The 18,823-nt window shown below is 37.3% G+C and overlaps 1 long non-coding RNA gene across 2 annotated transcripts in view; it reads right to left on the reverse strand.

The window, feature by feature from the left end:
• The window catches only part of LOC308648849, a 22,698-nt gene continuing 3,875 nt past the window's right edge, over window positions 1-18,823 (reverse strand). Inside the window, exon 3 of one of the 2 annotated variants that reach the window (XR_014021920.1) lies at window positions 1-83. This is a non-coding gene — a long non-coding RNA (uncharacterized lncRNA). Of the gene's footprint in view, window positions 84-2,236; window positions 3,397-18,823 lie in introns of those variants that run through there. The other variant, XR_014021921.1, reaches the window with a different exon arrangement.

Below are 18,823 nucleotides of genomic sequence, written 5' to 3' on the forward strand. Positions count from 1 at the left end.
ACCTTTTCTAGGAGTCTGAGTTTTCCATAGTATCATTTGCCCCCAAACTGAAGAAATCCTTTACCATTTCATATAGTGTGGATCTATTGGTGATGAAATAAAATTTAATTTTCATCAGAAATTCTGTTTATTTTCTCTTCATTCTTGAAGGACACTTTTGCTAGATATTATGGATTGACTTTATTTTGCTCAGAACCTTAAAGGTTTTGCCTTACTTTCTTCTTGTTATAAAGTCATTAGGCAGACAATGAGGTTATGGAGAACAAGAAACAAGAAAAGTAACTGAGTAGGCCCCAAACCTTTGATGTTAACAACTAAAACTAACCTTAGGAGTCACTCCTCCAATTAAAATGCTGATAGGTTGACTGGCAGTGGTGTGCTGTTTACAAGATATGCACTCATAGCATAAAGATGAAAGTGAAAGTAAATTTATGGGAAAAGATATCCCATGCTAACAGGAAAGTGACCATGATACTATTAGAAAAACACATTTCAAAATAAAATGTGTTACTAGAGATAAAGAAGCATGCTTCCTGAGGATAAAAGGATCAACAGGAAAACAGCACTCAGAAATGTACATGGTCCCTACAACACTGCTTTAAAATTCATGAGGAAAAAGAAACAGAATTACACAGAGAAATATACAACTCCAGAAATTACACAGAGAAATGTACAACACCAGAGACTTTTATACTCTTCCCGGCAATTTATACAACGAGAGAAAAAGAAAGCAAAGAGAGAGATGTGGAAAATACGAAAAGCAACCTAGACTTCATTTACATTAATAAACCGTATACAAATATCAACAACAGCATACATATTATTTCAAGTGCAAATGTACATCTGCCAGGCTAGACCTTTTGTGAACCATAAAACAATTCTCAACAAATCTGAAAATACTGTACCGATAACAGAGTGTATTTTGTGACCATAATAAAGTTGAATTAGAAGCAAATCTCAATGAGATAACCAGCACACCTTAAGTATTTGGAAATTAAATAATAAGATTCTAAATAATCACTGGATCAAAGAAGAAATTGGGTAACATTTTAAACTGATTAAGGAGGGTCTGGGGATGTGGCTCAAGCGGTAACGCGCTAGCCTGGCATGCTGCCGCCGGGTTCGATCCTCAGCACCACATATAAACAAAGATGTTGTGTCTGCCAAAAACTAAAAAAATAAATATTAAAAAATTCTCTCTTGGGCTGGGAATGTGGCTCAGCGGTAGCGCGCTCGCCTGGCATGCGTGCGGCCCGGGTTCGATCCTCAGCACCACATACCAACAAAGATGTTGTGTCCGCCGATAACTAAAAATAAATAAATAAATAAATAAAATTCTCTCTCTCTCTAAAAAAAAATTAAATAAATAAATAAATAAATAAACTGATTAAGGAAATGTAGCACATTAAAACGTGTGGAATATCTCCAGTTAATAACTTCAATCTTATTAAAACACTACATAACCAAGGCAAGCAGAAAAAAGGAAATGAAGGCAAATATGAAATTTAAAAAAATAATTTTAAAAATTGATAAACTAAAAAGCTGGAATTTATTCTCTATCAAAGATATTATCTTATGAGCCTAGATTGATTTTATAGGAAAAAAGAAATTACCAATGCTGAGAATGAAAGAAAGTATATCAGTGTGGATACTCCAGATGTAAGAACGATGATCTAGGAATATTAGTAAATTAATGATAACACATTTGACAACCTAGAATAAATTAACAATTTCTTGTGAGACATTAAGAAAAAATGGAAAATAATAATAGGTAATATTCCAATCATACATTTTATTTTGTGATTGGAAACCTCTCCATAATTTAATATCCAGAAATTTTCATTGGTGATTTAAGTTAAACATATAGTTAAAAATAGTATTAATTATACATATTTTCTTATAAATAAGAACATAAAACACTTTCCTAATCACTTTATAAGAAAAATATTATCCTGATTCCAAAACCAGGCAAAGACATCACAAGAGAACAATACCTAAAATCCTTCATGAACCTAGACTCAAAAATCTGCAAAAAAAAAAAAAAAGGTAGAAAATCAAATACAAAAAAATGTTTTAAAAAATCGGCATACATTTGTCCACACTTGTTTTATCATCTCATAGGAAATCAAGATTGGTGTAATATTCTAAAATAAAAACCCTTGTCATCACATTAAGAGAATGAACTGAAGGGTTGGGGATATATATAGCTCCATTGGTAGAGTGCTGCCTTGCATACCCAAGGCCCTGGGCTCAATCCCCAGCACCCAGGAGAGAGAATGAAGTTGAAAAGTCATAGGGTGTAACATTAAAGTATTACGTGTGTGCACAGCTGCTGAATCTGGCAGGTTGGATCCAATTTACAATAAAGACACTCTCTTTATATAAAATAGTGTTTATTTTAGTAATAATTTAAGAGTAAAAACAAAACTGAAAAGGCAAAGGAGAAGAAAATATATCACCAGATGGGAGAGACACCAACACCTGAAGTCATGTAGCCAGGGAATCCCAGGGCAGCTTTTCAGGGTCCCAACTGAGAAGTTCTGGGTAGAGCATCCTCTCCATGGGTGAGACTCCAAAGCCTTATTCCCGGTGATGCTCCCTGAATACAAGTTAGGACAAAGAAGTCTCCCTTCTAACACTATGCATGATCTAGTGATCCCTCAAGGATTTTATCTTCCCAAGGACGGTTCAAATTTCAGAAAGAAGGGAATGTTTACCTTGAGATAAGTGAACAACTCTAAGATTTCATGAGTGAACCAAACCCAATAAGTCAACATTCTTCAGATGTTCAATCAAGGATATGCAAAGGTCATGGCAGGCATATAGACAGGAAAGATCTTTAATATTTTCCTTAGCCCTTTAAAGGAATGCAGGAAAGGCATTTGTCCAAATTGAACATCATTTCATTGTAAAATTTTTAGCAAACTAGGGATTGAAAGGAACTTTCTCAACAAAATTAGGGAGAGTAATAAAATTCTTTAGTTAGCATCTGTCTCAGTGATCAAAGGCTCAACACTTTTTTTTTATTTTTTTGGAATTCACAACAAAATAAGGTGTCAGATCTCACCATTTTTATTTACATTATTGAGGATGACATAGCCAGTACAACAGAAAAAAATGAAATAATTTCTTATAAATAGAAAGGAAAGAAGTAAACCTGTCCTTATTTGCAGGAAACACAAGCATTTGTATAGAAAAGTCTAAAGAACTCTCCAAAATTTCCTCAGCTAATCAATTAATTTAGCTAGGCCATAGCATACAGTCTCAATAAACCCAAATCAATTTTATTCCAGTATCTTAGGAATAAGCAATTAGGAAAGGATAATTTTATAAACTCCACTTTCAATAACATCAAACATACTTAGCTAAAGGAAATTCAATATTCTGAATTGGATCCTGGAACAGAAAAAAAGAACACATTAACTTGAAAACTGACAAAATACAAATATAAGATAAACTAAAATAGTTTAGTCAGTTTTAATAAAACAACTTTTGTGTGTGGTGCTGGGGACTGAACCCAGGGCCTTGTGCAGGCAAGGAAAACACTCTACCAACGAAGCCATATCCCCAGTCCATAATTTCTTAATTATAATAAACATGCAATAATCAACCTAGATGAAGGATAAATGGCAACTTCCTGTACTTCTTTGCAACTTTCTGTAAATCTAAAATGAGTATAAAACAAAAAAAAAAAAATTTAGGAGTGTAAAAGAATTCCTGAATATAAATTTCATTTAAAGGATGTGAGTGTTTTACTCTCAAAACTATTAATTATGAATGAAGGGAAATTGGACTCAGGGACTCTGGACCACTGAGTCACATCCCAGCCCTATGTTGTATTTTATTTAGAGACAGGGTCTCACTGAGTTGATTAGTGCCTTGTTTTTGCTGAGGCTGGCTTTGAACTTGCGATCCTCCTGTCTCAGCCTCCCGAGCTAGAAATCTCAATATCCTTAAGGTGAAAATCCTCCCCAATATCAATTGATTGGAGTTAATACAATCCAAAGAAATCAAAACAGGTTTAATTGACATGTTGCTTTTTTTAAATTGTTTTAATTTTTATTACATGAAGCAGAATGCATTACAATTCTTATCACACATACAGAGCACAATTTTTCATATCTCTGTTCATATATAAAGTATGTTCACACCAATTCATGTCTCCATACAGACATGTTGCTTTTAAAATGTGTAGGTAAAGGTATAATACTCATGTTTGTCAATGTTCCATAATTGTGACTAAATGTCAGAGATAAAACAAACAACATATGAGGGGAGAAAGCTTTATTTGGCCTCAGAAGTTTTAACCCATGGTCAGTTGGCTCCATTGCTTTTGGACCTGTAGCACAGCAATATATCATGGTGGGAACACATGAAGAAGGAAATCATTCAAATCATGCCAGCCAGGAATCCAATATAGAAACAAATAAGGGTTAGGTTCCCAATATCTCCTCCAAGGGCCCACCCCCTAGTGATCTAACTTCCTTCTATTAGGTCCATCTCCTAAATGTTCCAGCTCCTCCCAATAGAACCATGGGTTGAGGATCAAGCCAACATGTCGGGGAAATTCACCATCCAAACTATAGCAACCTAGAATAGCTAAATCATTTGAAAAACATGAACAAAGTTGGAAGGCTTAAAATATTTTATTTCAAAACTTAGGAAATTACAGTGTTATGATTTAGATAATAGGTGTCCCCCAAAAGCTTAGGTACAAGACAATGCAAGAAAGTTTAGAGATGGGGCTGGGGATGTGGCTCAAGCGGTAGCGCGCTCGCCTGGCATGCATGCAGCCTGGGTTCGATCCTCAGCACCACATACCAACAAAAATGTTGTGTCCGCGGAGAACTAAAAAATAAATATTAAAAATTCTCTCACTCTCTCTCCTCTCTCACTCTCTCTTAAAAAAAAAAAAAGAAAGTTTAGAGATGTAATGATTGTGTTATGAGAGTCTTCACCTAATCAGTGCATTAATCCCCTGATAGGGATGAACTGAGTGATAATTTTAGGTAGGCAGGGTGTGGCTGGAAGAGATGGGTCACTGAGGACTGGCTTTGGGGGTTTATATTTTCCTGTGGTGAGGGAAGTGCCCTCTCTCGCTCTCTCTCTGATTCCATGTTGCCATGTCCTGAGTTGCTTTCCTCTGCCACACCTTTTTACCATGATGTCCTGGTTTACCTCAAGCCCTAAATAACGGAGTGAGCCTTCTCTGGACTGAGGCCTCTAAAATCTTAAGCACCAAATAAACTTTTTGTCCTTTAAAATTGTTTTTGTCCAGCCTTCTAGTCATAGCAAAGAAAAGCTGATTAAAACATACAGTAATCAACAAAACATGGCATAGGTATAAGAATAGACACATAGATCACTCCTAACATTAGAGTCCAGCTATGGGACCACACTTTTATTATCAGTTTTTATCCCTCTCTCTCTCTTTCCACATTTCATTTATTTTTTGACAAAAGTGCCAAGATAGGGGCTGGGGATGTGGCTCAAGTGGTAACGCACTCGCCTGGCATGCGTGCTGCCCGGGTTCGACCCTTAGCACCACATACAAACAAAGATGTTGTATCCGCTGAAAACTAAAAAATAAATATTAAAAATTCTATTTCTCTTTAAAAAAAAAGTGCCAAGATAATTTGTTGGAGAAAACACAGAGTTTCAACACATATTACTGGAACACCTTGAATGAAATCCATATGGGAAAAGGAAATGGAGCTCAATCTTTACCTCCCATCAAAATCAAGAGTTAAATCACAATATAGCTAATGCAAAAAAAGTTATTAAACACATCTTTTTACAAACCCAGGAGAAAATTTATTGAAATTAGATTAACAAAAAAATTTTGACTACGTGAAGTGTAAAGCAAAAAGCATAAAATATAAAACAAAAATATAATGGTTTTAACCCTGCTTTAAGGCATACCTTTTATTTTTTTATTTTTTTATTTTTTTTTTTTTTAAAGAGAGAGGAAAGGGGGAGAGAGAGAGAGAGAGAGAGAGAGAGAGAGAATTTATTTATTTATTTTAGTTCTCGGCGGACACAACATCTTTGTTGGTATGTGGTGCTGAGGATCGAACCCAGGCCGCACGCATGCCAGGCAAACGCGCTACGGCCTGAGCCACATCCCCAGCCCAAGGCATACCTTTTAATAATCATGGCAAAGGAAATTAAAACATGAACAGAAAAGGAGAGAAATTTTGCAGGAAATATATTTGTCATATAGCCAATATCCAGAATATATGAAAAATATTTACAATTCAATGAGACGATAACCCTTACCTTCATGGACAAAAGACGTGGAGAACAGTTCACAGGCTAAGACATGCAAGTCCCTAATAAGCTTTCCCCCCCCCCTTTTTTGGTACCAGGGATTAAATCTAGGGGCGCTTAGCCACTGAGCCATATCCCCAGCCCTCAAGCTCTTGTCGAGTTGATTAGGGCCTCGATAAGTTACCAAGGCTGGCTTTGAACTCATGATCCTTCTGCCTCAGGTTCCCAAGCCAGTGGGATTACAGTTATGCACCATGTGCCCAGCCCTAATAAGTATTGAAAAGATGCTCACCATCAGTAGTCACCAAAGATATACAAAACCACAATGAGATGCTACCTCACCTCAACTAGAATATATAACATTAAAAACACTTGTGACAATACTGCATATCAACAGCATATAGAACACATTACTGTTAGGAATGTGAAAAAATTACAACCCATTTGTAAAACAGTATCACAAATTCTGATATCATTAAACACACTGACCTTGTGACCGAACAACTTCAGTCTTAGGCATCTGTCTAAAAGGCTGGAAAACCTACCTACACAGACAGACTATACTCAAATGTTCATAGTGGCTTTACTTTAACAGACCCACACTGGCAATAACCCACCTGTTTAACATATTTTCAGTAGGAAATCCAATGGATAAATTAGTATTTCAATAATACCCAGTATTAAAAATGAATGAAATATTGTCAGGTGCAGCAGTGCATTCCTATAATCCTAGCAGCTCAGGAGGCTAAGACAGGAGAATCACAAGTTCAAAGCCAGCCTCAGCAATGATGAGGCACTAAGCAACTCAGTGAGACCCTGTCTCTAAATATAATACAAAATAGCGCTGGGGATGTGGCTCAGTGGTTGAGTGCCCCTGAGTTCAATCCCTAGTACAAAAAAAAAAAAAAAAAGAAATATTAAAACTCACACAACAAAGCAACATAGCACAACAAAGCTTAAAAATAACTATATTAGGGTTGGGGATGTGGCTCAAGCGGTAGCGCGCTCGCCTGGCATGCGTGCGGCCCGGGTTCGATCCTCAGCACCACATACAAACAAAGATGTTGTGTCCGCCAAGAACTAAAAAATAAATATTAAAAAATTCTCTCTCTCTCTCCCCCACTCTCTCTTTAAAAAAAAATAACTATATTATAACAAAATTATATACTCTATGGTTGTATGTACATGAAATTCTAGAATATTTAAAATTATAATCAAAAAGGAGATTGGTGGTCATCTAGAGCTGGGGTGGAGGAGAGGATCAAGCAGGAAGGTAGATGAGGACAGTGTAGGGCAAAGGTAGCTAAGAGCATATCCTGGTCATAGCACTGGTTAATGATTCTGAACAATTACCAATACTCCTGTAGCTTTACACCTCAAATTAGTGAATTTTATTTTACATAAATCTCTTAATAGACAAAAAGGGGGAAACAAGGCAAAACCAAGTATCTGGTAAACAAAAATGGACCAGATTCCTTACTAGAAGTCCTTCAGCACAAGTAATTTGAAATGCAGAAAAACCTAAAGTGTAATGATGTTAGATGATAACTAACTTATACAGAAAGGAATAACTAACAACAGAAACATTACATATACTTTTTTAACTTTACATATATAATTCTTTAAAATTTTTAATGCCTCTACTAGCTATTAGTTGTATATATTTGCATTCATTTCTCACCGTGGTTGAGAAATTGAAATCTGCATCTTTAACATTTCACAATCTACTTAAGGTAACCTTGAACTACATCCAGTAAAATACAAAAAACTTACAACATCATATTTTCAGTTAACTACCCTTCTGGTATTATCACCATGTATACTACACCAATATTCATTGTAAACCTAATCAGATAATGTAATACGCAAAGTCACCATGCCCAGTGGCACACACCTGTAATTCCAGTAACTCAGGAGGCTGAGGCAGGAGGATTGCAAGTTCAAAGCCAACCTCAGCAAATTAGCAAGGCCCTTGGCAAGACCCTGTCTCAAAATTTAAAAAAATAAATAAATAAAATGAAATAAAAAGGGCTGGGGATGTGGTTTGGTGTCAATGAACCACTGGGGACACTCAAACCACATCTAAGCCATAAAATTCTGTCCTTGTTCCCTAAGGGTTCATGTCCATCTCACAATGCAAAATATATTCATTTCATCCTTAAGAGTTCCAAAATCTTTTTTTTTTAAAGAACTGAAAGTGGAGAGTCAAGAGATATTTTTAATTTTTTTTTAAAGAGAGAGAGAGAGAGAGAGAGAGAATTTTAATATTTATTTTTTAGTTATAGGCGGTCACAACATCTTTGTTTGTATGTGGTGCTGAGGATCGAACCCGGGCCGCACGCATGCCAGGCGAGCGCGCTACCGCTTGAGCCACATCCCCAGCCCAAGAGTTCCAAAATCTTAACTGTTCCAATATCAGTGTAAAGTTCAAGATCAAAGTCTGAGAGTCCAGGAAAACTTTCAGCTGTGGGTCCCTATAAAAATAAAAACAAAAGCAAACAAACAAAAGAAAGTTGATTTACATATTTCTGAGATACAATCACGGGACAAGCACTGGGTAAATATTCCAAAGAGAAGTGTAAGATTTGTCTTGTTTTCTGTCAAAGTTAAGCCTTTGACAGAATGCAACACAGGAATGTTTACTGTAACTTAAGTTTCACTTGTATAATGGAACCATCCTAAGTTAGGAAACCATGTGGTCAGGATGGAGCCATTTAAAAATTTCCCTAACAAGTATCCAGTCATACCCCCAATCTCTTCCTATCAGGAGCAAAGGGCAGTGCTTCCTTAGGGATAAATATTGGCAGACTACCCTCCCAGGTGTGCTTGCTTACCATATTCCCTTTGGGGGTGCACCCTTCTGCAGAAGTACAAATTTGCCTTGCTGACCCACTTCTGAGCGCATATTGAATTTCTTCAGCACCTCGGTATTAAAAATACCAAGGAATAAGCAAATAGAAAGAAGAAATTGGCCAAAACAAGACTGAAACCCAGCAGAGCAAATATTAAATTCTAAAGCTCCAAGCTCAGCATCCAGAACATACTGTGGCAGAAGATGGGCCCCCAGAGCTTTGGGCAGGTAACATGACTGTTCTCTGAGGCTGCATGTGGACGTCTATAGCTCTCCAATGCTGAAGTGGCACACTGCTAGTTGCTGTATGTTCTTGCAATCTCCTGTCCTATAGCTCCACTAGACATCACTCCATTGGGCGCTTCCCTGAAGGACTACAATCCAGGTTTCCAGGCTTTCCTTTGAAATCTTGGTGAAAGCTTCATGACCCCACAACTCTTGCAAAACCAGCCTAATGTGGAAAATACCAAGGTCTGCAGCCATCATATGCTGCATCTAGACCCACTGTGTAGCTACAGCAGCCACAATGTATCTCAGATATAAGAGAATTCCAAGTCTGGGCCACAGGAATCTTTCCTGAAACAATTTTGCCCTGGAAGGTCTCTGAAACAAATTTGCACTTCTAGGCTTCTAACTGGGCCTGCCAAGAGAAGAATGGCCTGAAGCTTTCTTTCCTATTATATGAATGACTTGCATTTCTGCTAATCTCTTTGGCAAGAGGTTGCTCAACTGCCATACTTTGCTGTCCCAAACAAACTTTTTTACTCCATCCCTGGCCAGGCTGCAAATTTTTCAAATCTTTCACTCTGCTTTTCTTTGGTCACTATAAATTTGACTAAAAGAGGCCAGTAATACTCATGGCTTCAGCCTGAATGTTTTGCTGTTTTGAAACCTCAGCCAATAAACTATCATTCTTGATTTTGACCTTCCACAAAATTCAAGTTCTTTGCCATGTTGTAACAAGAGTCATTTTTTCTCCAATTCCCAATAGAATTCTCTTACCACCTGAGACCTCACAGCATGGTCTTTACTACCCATATTCATATTGTTACATATCTGGGGCCTTCTGGAAAATTGAGGCAGCCCAAAGACCTCCCTATAAACCCTATTCTTGGGATCAAGTCAGAAAGATTTCAGACAAATTGCTCGGTTATAGGCATGAGTTTACTAGAAGGGATAGAAAAAGAGAAAGGGGACACTCTCAAGAAAGAGAGTGGGTCCTCTCAGAGAGGAGAGAAACACAGTGCCTCTCCTGTCCTCCAGTTTTTTCGGTGGTTCCAGGAAGTTCCCAGAGAGTTCCACCCAGTTCTACCTCTTGACTTTTCTTTTGGTACTGGGGATTGAACTCCGGGGCACTCAACCACTGAGCCACATCCCAAGCCCTATTTTGTATTTCATTTAGAGACAGGGTCTCACTGAGTTGCTTAGCACCTCTCCATTGCTGAGGGTGGCTTTAAAGTTGCCATCCTCCTATCTCAGCCTCCTGAGACACTGGGATTACAGGCTTGTGTGTGCCACAGTGCCCAGCCCACCTCTTGACTTCTGACTGACAGCAGGATGACAAGTTTCCAATAGCCATGACAACTCTCGGTCACAATTAGAACCATGCTGACTGGTTCTAACTGAAAACTGTTCTTATAGATTTTATGGTTAGGGGGAATTATCTTTATCTCTCTGAGTTCTGGGATCTGGTCTGTGTAAGGGTCACAAAAATACCGGCTTTAGGGTAACTTGTATTCTCCTTATTGGAATTTCAGGCCCACATTTTTCCTGCGGACAACAGGCAGTTTGCTGAGGAATGTGCAAATCTTGTCCACTTAAGCCAGGCAAGGCTACAGGTAAATTGCTTCTTGGAAAAGAAAGCATGGGGGTCAGCACAGTGGGCCTATCTTATCAAATTATTCCCTAAACATCATGTTCCCACCACTCACATATTTCTGTCACCTATCACCATCAGCATTCTGGTCTTCTGAGCCCTCACCAGAATTATCTGTAATGCTCCCTTTAGAGCATTCTAAGCTTTTTCTAACCTGCTCCTCCAAATTCCTTTAACCTACTCCTATTAAACAATTCCAAAGGCTCCTCCACATCTTCAGATATAGTTGTGGTAATGACCCCACTCTCAGTATTGCATGTGTGTGTGCTTACACAAAAACAGCTTACTTGAAATCAGAAACAACAGAGGTCAGAGGCAGAAGCAAATTCAAATCACAGGAAATTTATTTTAAAAAAAACACCTGTCAATCAATTTCTATATCAAGCACAACTCCCCTTCAAAGCCTAAGGCAAAATGAAGACATTCCCAGATAAATAAAGACTGAAAAGACATATTTCTAGCAAATATGTTATATGATATATATTAAAGTAAGTTCATCAGGATGAAAAGAAATGACACCAGAAAGTAAAACCAATCTGATGAAGAAATTTTAAAAAATAAGACGACATATATGTAGATCATTATTTTTAAAATACCACACATTTTAATCTTCTTTTAACTAATATAAAGTCAATTACATGAGCCAGGCACAGTGGCACACACCTGTAATCCCTGTAGCTCTGGAAGCTGAGACAGGAGGATTGTGAGTTTGAAGCCAGCCTCAGCAATGGGGAGGCGCTAAGCTACTCAGTTAGACTTTGTCTCTAATAAAATACAAAAGTTTATTTTGTAATTTTGGGCTGGGGATGTGGCTCTACTGAGTGCCCAGAATTCAATCCCTGGTATCCCCCCCCCAATAAATAAATGAACATAAATTACATGAAATAATAACTGTAAAATTATAGTTTGGGACTTGTGGCATCAAAATATGATACATGTGTACATACACATTCACACAAACACATATGAGAAAAATAGCAAAGAGGATGGGGAGAGGGGATAAAGCTATAGTAGAATGAAGCAGTAATATGAAGTAGTAACTCCAATCTACAAGAAGAAATGAAGAGTGCCAGGAAATGGTAATTAACTTTAATATAAAAGAATTAATTAAATGTGTTTTACTCCTTTCATCTCTCAACTTTTTTTTTTTTTTTTTTTTTTTTGGTACCAGGGATTGAACTCAGGGACACTCTTCCACTGAGCCACACCCCCGCCCTATTTTGTAGTTTATTTAGAAACAGGGTCTCACTGAATTGCTTAGTGCCTCACTTTTGCTGAGTCTGGCTTTGACCTCACAATTCTCCTTCCTCAGCCTCCTGAGCCACTGAGATTACAGTCGTGCGCTACTGCACCCAACCTCAATTCCTTTTTGAAGGCATAAAATTATATAAAGCAATATATAAGTTGCTATATTTTTGGGTGTGTAACATATGGGTGTGATATGTATAACAGTAGCACAAAGGGGAGGAGCAGTAACAAAACCATAAAGAAGCAAGATGACTGTGCTTACTAGAATTAAATTAGAATTTATCAAAGAAAAATGTGACAACTTAAGGGGCAGGCTGTAACTTTTAGCAAAATCACCATAAAAGGTAGCCAAAATATAGACAAAAATGAAGAAAATGACATGGAGCTTACTATAAAGTATCTATTTAAAAATCCTAATATTATGTTTAACTCAAAGGAACTAATTTTTAAAAAATTTAAAGATTTGCTAGAAAGCATAAAAAAATGAATGAAAGAACACATATGCAAAAAATATACTTAATATTTCTTTAAATAAAATTTTAAAACAGGCAAAATGATCGATAACCTGAATACTGTCATAAACAGTATCTGAGCAGAGGAATGAAAGAGAGTAACAGGAGTGGGTTGAACCTTGAAAGTACATGCCCTCTCTCTCTCTCTCTCTCTCTTTTTTTTTTTTTTTTTTTTTTTTGATAACAGGTATTGAACCGAGGGGCACTTACCCTCTGAGCCACATCCTCAGCCCCTTTTATTTTTTATTTTGAGACAGGGTCTTGCTGAGTTGCTTAGGGCCTCCCTAAATTGCTGAGACTGGCCTCAAATTTGCAATCCTCTGGCCTCAGCCTCCCAAATTGCTAAAATTAAGCTGAGGGCCACCACACCCATCAAGCACATGCTGTCTTTAGAGGCAGTGATATAGGATGAGGCTGGATACCCAAGGAATTTTCAGGAAGCAGGTTTATTTAAGCTGCAGTGGTCCAGAGGGACTAATGCCTAAAAGTCTCTGGACCCTGAATCTGGAAATTCTTTGAACTTTTATACCCTTGGGAATTTTCATAATAGTGGGTGGTGCTTAAAAGTTACTCTTTTTTTTTCATATTTTAGGCTAGACAGAGGTTTTACACATTTTTACCAAGAAAACAGAGACAGTATCTTTTGTACAGTAACAAGGTTTATTGCAGACTTAGCTTCTACAGGAAAGAAAATCCTAGCCTTCATAAGACAGAGGAAGCTTCCAACCACATTGAGCTCTCTGCAGAAATCCTGCTAAAATTCTTTGTAAAAATCTTTCAGACAAGAAGAGAAGCTTAATTGTGGGGGTGGGGTGGGGGGGTCCCTGGAGAAGGTTAATTATTACAATTATGATGTTGGGGGGGGGGGTACCTGGTCTGCTTCAGCAGCAGAGTCACAGTGGAAATCTGCACATTTGGAACAGTGTTGTTAGATATTATACTTTTTCCCAAGAGATGTCACAAATCTAAAGCTTTATATAAAAAGAACTGGTTTGTAAATTTTAACTATTACCTTAGTTGTTTGCTAAGAGTGTGAAAACATATATGCATGCAAACTCTAGATAACTTGAGGGACACAAATTTGTGACCTCTTTTAAGCAATTAGAAGATTAAATCTCTATGGAAAAAAATTCAAAAAACTATTTAATAAAAAAAGAAGCAACAGAAGACAAACATACATATATAACACACACACACACACACACACACATATATATATATATATATATATATATATATATATATATATATCATATATATGACAAACGGCAAACATAAATCCAACAGTTACAGTCAAATGGAAAGCCAAAGATCCAAGCCTCAGTTCTTGTGTCCCGACAAGAGAAACTTCAAAGACAGATATAAAAAATCAAAAAAGAGAATCTTATTACAAGTGAAAGTAAGGCTCAGGCAAAGAACACACTTGAGAGAGTGGGTTGAGTACAAGCAGAGAAAGGAAACATAATGCTACTTCCAAATTTATTACTGTTTGATGTTTTCTAGAACTGGGGTCCACCTTCTGCAGCCTTCACCAATCCAGTGTTTAACTCCTCCTTCACATTGGGCAGGGGAGTTTCTGACCCTAGTTGGTCCTTTCTAAAACTGTCTTGGCAACCCTCCCATTCAGGGGGGTTTCATTCCCCAGGTCAGTCCTATGTTAATGCAGGTGCCGAGGTCCAGGACCAGGCTAACTTCATCTTAGTATGTCTGGCTAAGTAATATTTCTTCTGAAATATATTGAGAAACCCCTTGGAGCAGACCAGGAACCCCCACTAAATTGAGCCCCTACCTATATTTGTAACATATAAGCTTCTCCGGGACCCCCTCATCACAATTGAGCTTCTCTTCTTGTCAGAAAAATTTTTACACTGGATAGCAGCAAAAACTTCTGCAGAGGGCATTTGGTTTATGGCTTCACCTTTTTTGTAAATACCAGCTTTGCAGGATAAAAGAAAAAAAAACACCTTGTGAAACCTCTGTCTAGCCTAAAAAATGAAACAAAAAGTACTTTTCAGGTAAACCTTCAAACCTCTCCTCCTAATGGGTATAAAGTTCAAAGAATTTTCAGACTCATGGTCCAGAGAATTTTAGGCAATAGCCCACTCTGGACTGCTGTAGCTAATAAAGCTGCTTCCTGAAAATTCCTCGGGTTGTCCAGCCTCTTCTGTCCTACATCATTCTGACCATTAATTCTAGCTTTACAATGATCTTCAGTTGACCCTATCAGAAGTTAGTCCCATTGATCTTGCCTTCTTATTTCTTAATTATTTATTATTTTCAATGACTATCAGTTATTTCTTAGCCGGCTTCCTTTGTTTCCACATGTTTATTCTCAGGGTTAGTATACCTATTGTTCTCCTACAAGTTACTTGATTATTCATTAGTCTTAAAGGCAATTTAAAGAAACCTGTGAACCAACTACGTTATTGGATTGTATTCCATGGACGGAGTACTATTTCACAAAACAACAATTTGAAAAATAACATTAAACATGAATGGACTGCACATACTGATCAACAGGCAGAGATTTTATGACTCAACTAATTTTTTAAAAAACTAGATCCTCTGGGCTGGGATTTGGCTCAGAGGTAGAGTGCTCACCTAGCATGTGTGAGGCACTGGGTTCAATCCTCAGCACCACATAAAAATAAAATAAAGGTATTGTGTCCATCTACAACTAAAAAATAAATATTAAAAAGAAAACCAAACTAGATCCTCTGATATGTGGTTACTAACACATGATAAGGTGAAGAAGGGGAAGAATAGAAGTTCAGTGGATTAGACGAAGGGGAATGAAAAGAAGGAGGGGGCAGAAATAGGAAAGACAGTAGAATGAATCTGACATAACTTTCCTATGTTCATATATGAATACATAACCAGTGAAACTCCACATCATGTACAACCACAAGAATGGGATCCTAATGAGAATAGGATATACTCCATGTTTGTATTAATATGTCAAAATATACTGTCATGTATAACTAAAAAGAACAAATTAAAAAAACTAGATCCAACTATAGGCTCTCCATAAGAGACACTTCAGATTCATATACAATAGATGAAAGTTTTAAAAAAAATGGAAAAAGATATACCATGTAAATTGTAATCATAAGAAAGCTCAAGTAGCTGGGCATGATGGTGACCGCCTGTAATCCCAGGGGTTTGGAAGGCAGGAGGATTAAGAGTTCAAAGCCAGCCTCAGCAATTCAGCAAGGCCCTGTCTCTAAATAAAATGTTAAAAAGGCAGGGGATGTGGTTAAAGACCTCTGGGTTCAATCCTGGTCCAAAAAAAAAAAAAAAAAAAGTCTCAAGTAGCTATACTAATATTGGACAAAATAGATTTAAGATGAAAAATATTACTAGAGAAAATTAGGGACACAGTAATATAATAAAAGGGTCAATTCATCAGGAAGGTAAAATGATTATAAACATATAACTATCTGAAATAAAACTGATAGAATTGAAGGAAGAAATAGTTCAATATTAATAGTTGGACTAAATACCCTAATCTCAATATAGAACACCTAGCTAGAGAATTCTTTTTTTTTTTTTAAAGAGAGAGAGAGAGAGAGGGAGGAGGGGGAGAGAGAGAGAGGGAGGAGGGAGAGAGAGAGAGATTTTTTAATATTTATTATTTTTTAGTTTTCGGCGGACACAACATCTTTGTTTGTATGTGGTGCTGAGGATCGAACCCAGGCCACACGCATGCCAGGTGAGCACGCAACCACTTGAGCCACATCCCCAGCCCTAGAGAATTCTTAAGGGTCATCAAATATGTAGAAGGCTAAATAGTGAAAACTGACTTAACCTGACATCTATAGAACATCTCATCCACCAATAAAGAATATATATTCTTGCCGAGCACACCAACACATTCTCTAGGATAGGTCATAACCTCGGAAATGAAGTTTTGAAAGATGTAAAATGTCTGAAATCATACAAAGTGCATTCTCCAACTTCAATGAATTAATAAAAATCAACAATAGAAGAAAATTTTGAAAACCCAGAATTATTTGGAAATTGAATGCCACAGTTCTAAATTATCAACAAGTCAAAAGAGAAAGGGGAAAATGAATATATTTTGAGCTGAGTAAGCAAAAATGATAACATAGGAAAGTATACGGAATATAGCTAGTATCATGCTTCGAGGGATATTCATAACAGTAAATGTCTACATTGGAAAAGTACTATTTAAAATTAATAACCTGGGCCGGGGCTGTAGCTCAGCAGTAGAGACTTTTGACTAGCATGCAGGAGTTCCTCAGTTCCATCCCTAGCACTGCAAAGTAAAATAAAATGAAAAAAACTAAACTTCCAAATTCCAAAACTAGAAAAGGATGATCAAGTTAAAACCAAAGCAATAGAAAGAAGGAAGAAGTAAAAATAAGATTGGGAATTAATGAAATAAAAATCAGAAAGACAACGAGGAAGATCAATGAAAGTAACAGTAAGTTCTGGGAAAAGATTAGCAATATTGATTGATAAAGCTTTAGCTAGACTGACCAAAAGAGAAAACACACACACACACACACACACAGCCAAAGTCCCAAAGTCAGGATGGAAAGATCAATAATGTCCTCACTGAAATTTAAAAGATAAGAAAGGGAACACTATGAACAACTATGAACAAAATAAAAAACAAAATAGAGGACATTATTACTGACCTTGCAGAAATGAAGTTTAAGAGAATATTTTGGGGCTGGGGTTGTGACTCGGTGGTAGAGCACTTGCCTAAGCCCTGGGTTCAATCCTCAGTATCACATATACATAAATAAAATAAAGGTATTGTGTCCGCCTACAACTAAAAAAAAAAAAAATTTAAGAGGAGAGAATGTATGAACAACTGTATGCCAACAAATTAGGTAACTTAGTTGAAAAGATCAAATATCTGGAAAGTCACAAACTGCTGAAATCAACTAAAGAAGAAACAAAATCTGAATAGTCTTTGCTATGGTTTGAGAACTTTTCAACGTGTCCCCCAAAGATTCAAGTTTGGAAACTTGGTTCTGAGTGTGTAGACATTAAGATGTTGTGGGACCTTTAATAGGTGGGGCCTAGTGGTAGGCTGTTAGAGCCTGGGGACCCTGCCTTCCAAAGAGATTAAAGTAGTTATCAGGGACTCAGTGAATTCTAAGAGGCGGGAGAAAGGGGAGAAGCAAGGAAGGCTGCTCTCTGGATTCCTATCTTAAGGGTTGGAACTCCTGGGCAAGTTGTTTACTACGGAGTTGGCTGCAGTTTGGGTGACCAGGTCGGACTTTTTTTTTTTTTTTTTTTTTTTTTTTTTTTTTTACTTATTGCAACTGCATCCTTCTCGTTCTCTTTGCAAGAAAAGTGCGGCCGCCTGAAAACAGAAGAGCTAGACGCAGAATATGTTTGTGCTCATATGCTAAAGGCTCATATTCCACAGTAATCAGAGGAGTGCAAATTGCAAATTTAAAATTACTCTGGCCCGGCTGGGATTGTGGCTCAGCGATAGAGCGCTCCCCTAGCACGGACAGGACCCGGGTTCCATCCTCAGCACTACATAAAAATAAAGGCATTGTGTTGTGTCCATCTACACTTAAGAAATAAATATTTTTTTAAAATAAAATAAAATTACTTGGTCAGAGAGAAATGTAAATAATTAGTTGAGAACATTTAATGACCCCGCTCACTTGAGTCCACACACTAAACCGCGCTGAAATCTTCCTGGCCTCCCTAGAGTTGGGAGAAATAATGATCCTGAGCGTTCTTGGTTCTGAGTTTCTGCAGTTGTTGGTTGTGGGTTTTTTGTGGGTGTCCCTTTTACTTCTCGTACTGGATGGAGTAAATACCAGCCCCACCCCACCCACTGCTTAGCAAGCGCTCTTCCACTGAGGAACACCCCCAGCCCATAATTGAGTTATTTAAATGAAAAGAAAATAATTTTGTGGGTTGCTGAGACTAAGCAAGCACTCTACCAGCTAAGCCCCAGACTGTAACTGAAGACTGTAAAACGAAAGTTGATATGTTCCAATTAAAAGCAGGATATCATCCAAATTCAGAACACCAAAGCAGAATCTTATTTCTGTGTATTTTCAGGCTCCC

The sequence above is a fragment of the Spermophilus citellus genome, assembly GCF_964194105.1.
Source record: "Spermophilus citellus genome assembly, chromosome: 5".
In the NCBI taxonomy this organism is placed as follows: Eukaryota; Metazoa; Chordata; class Mammalia; order Rodentia; family Sciuridae; genus Spermophilus; species Spermophilus citellus.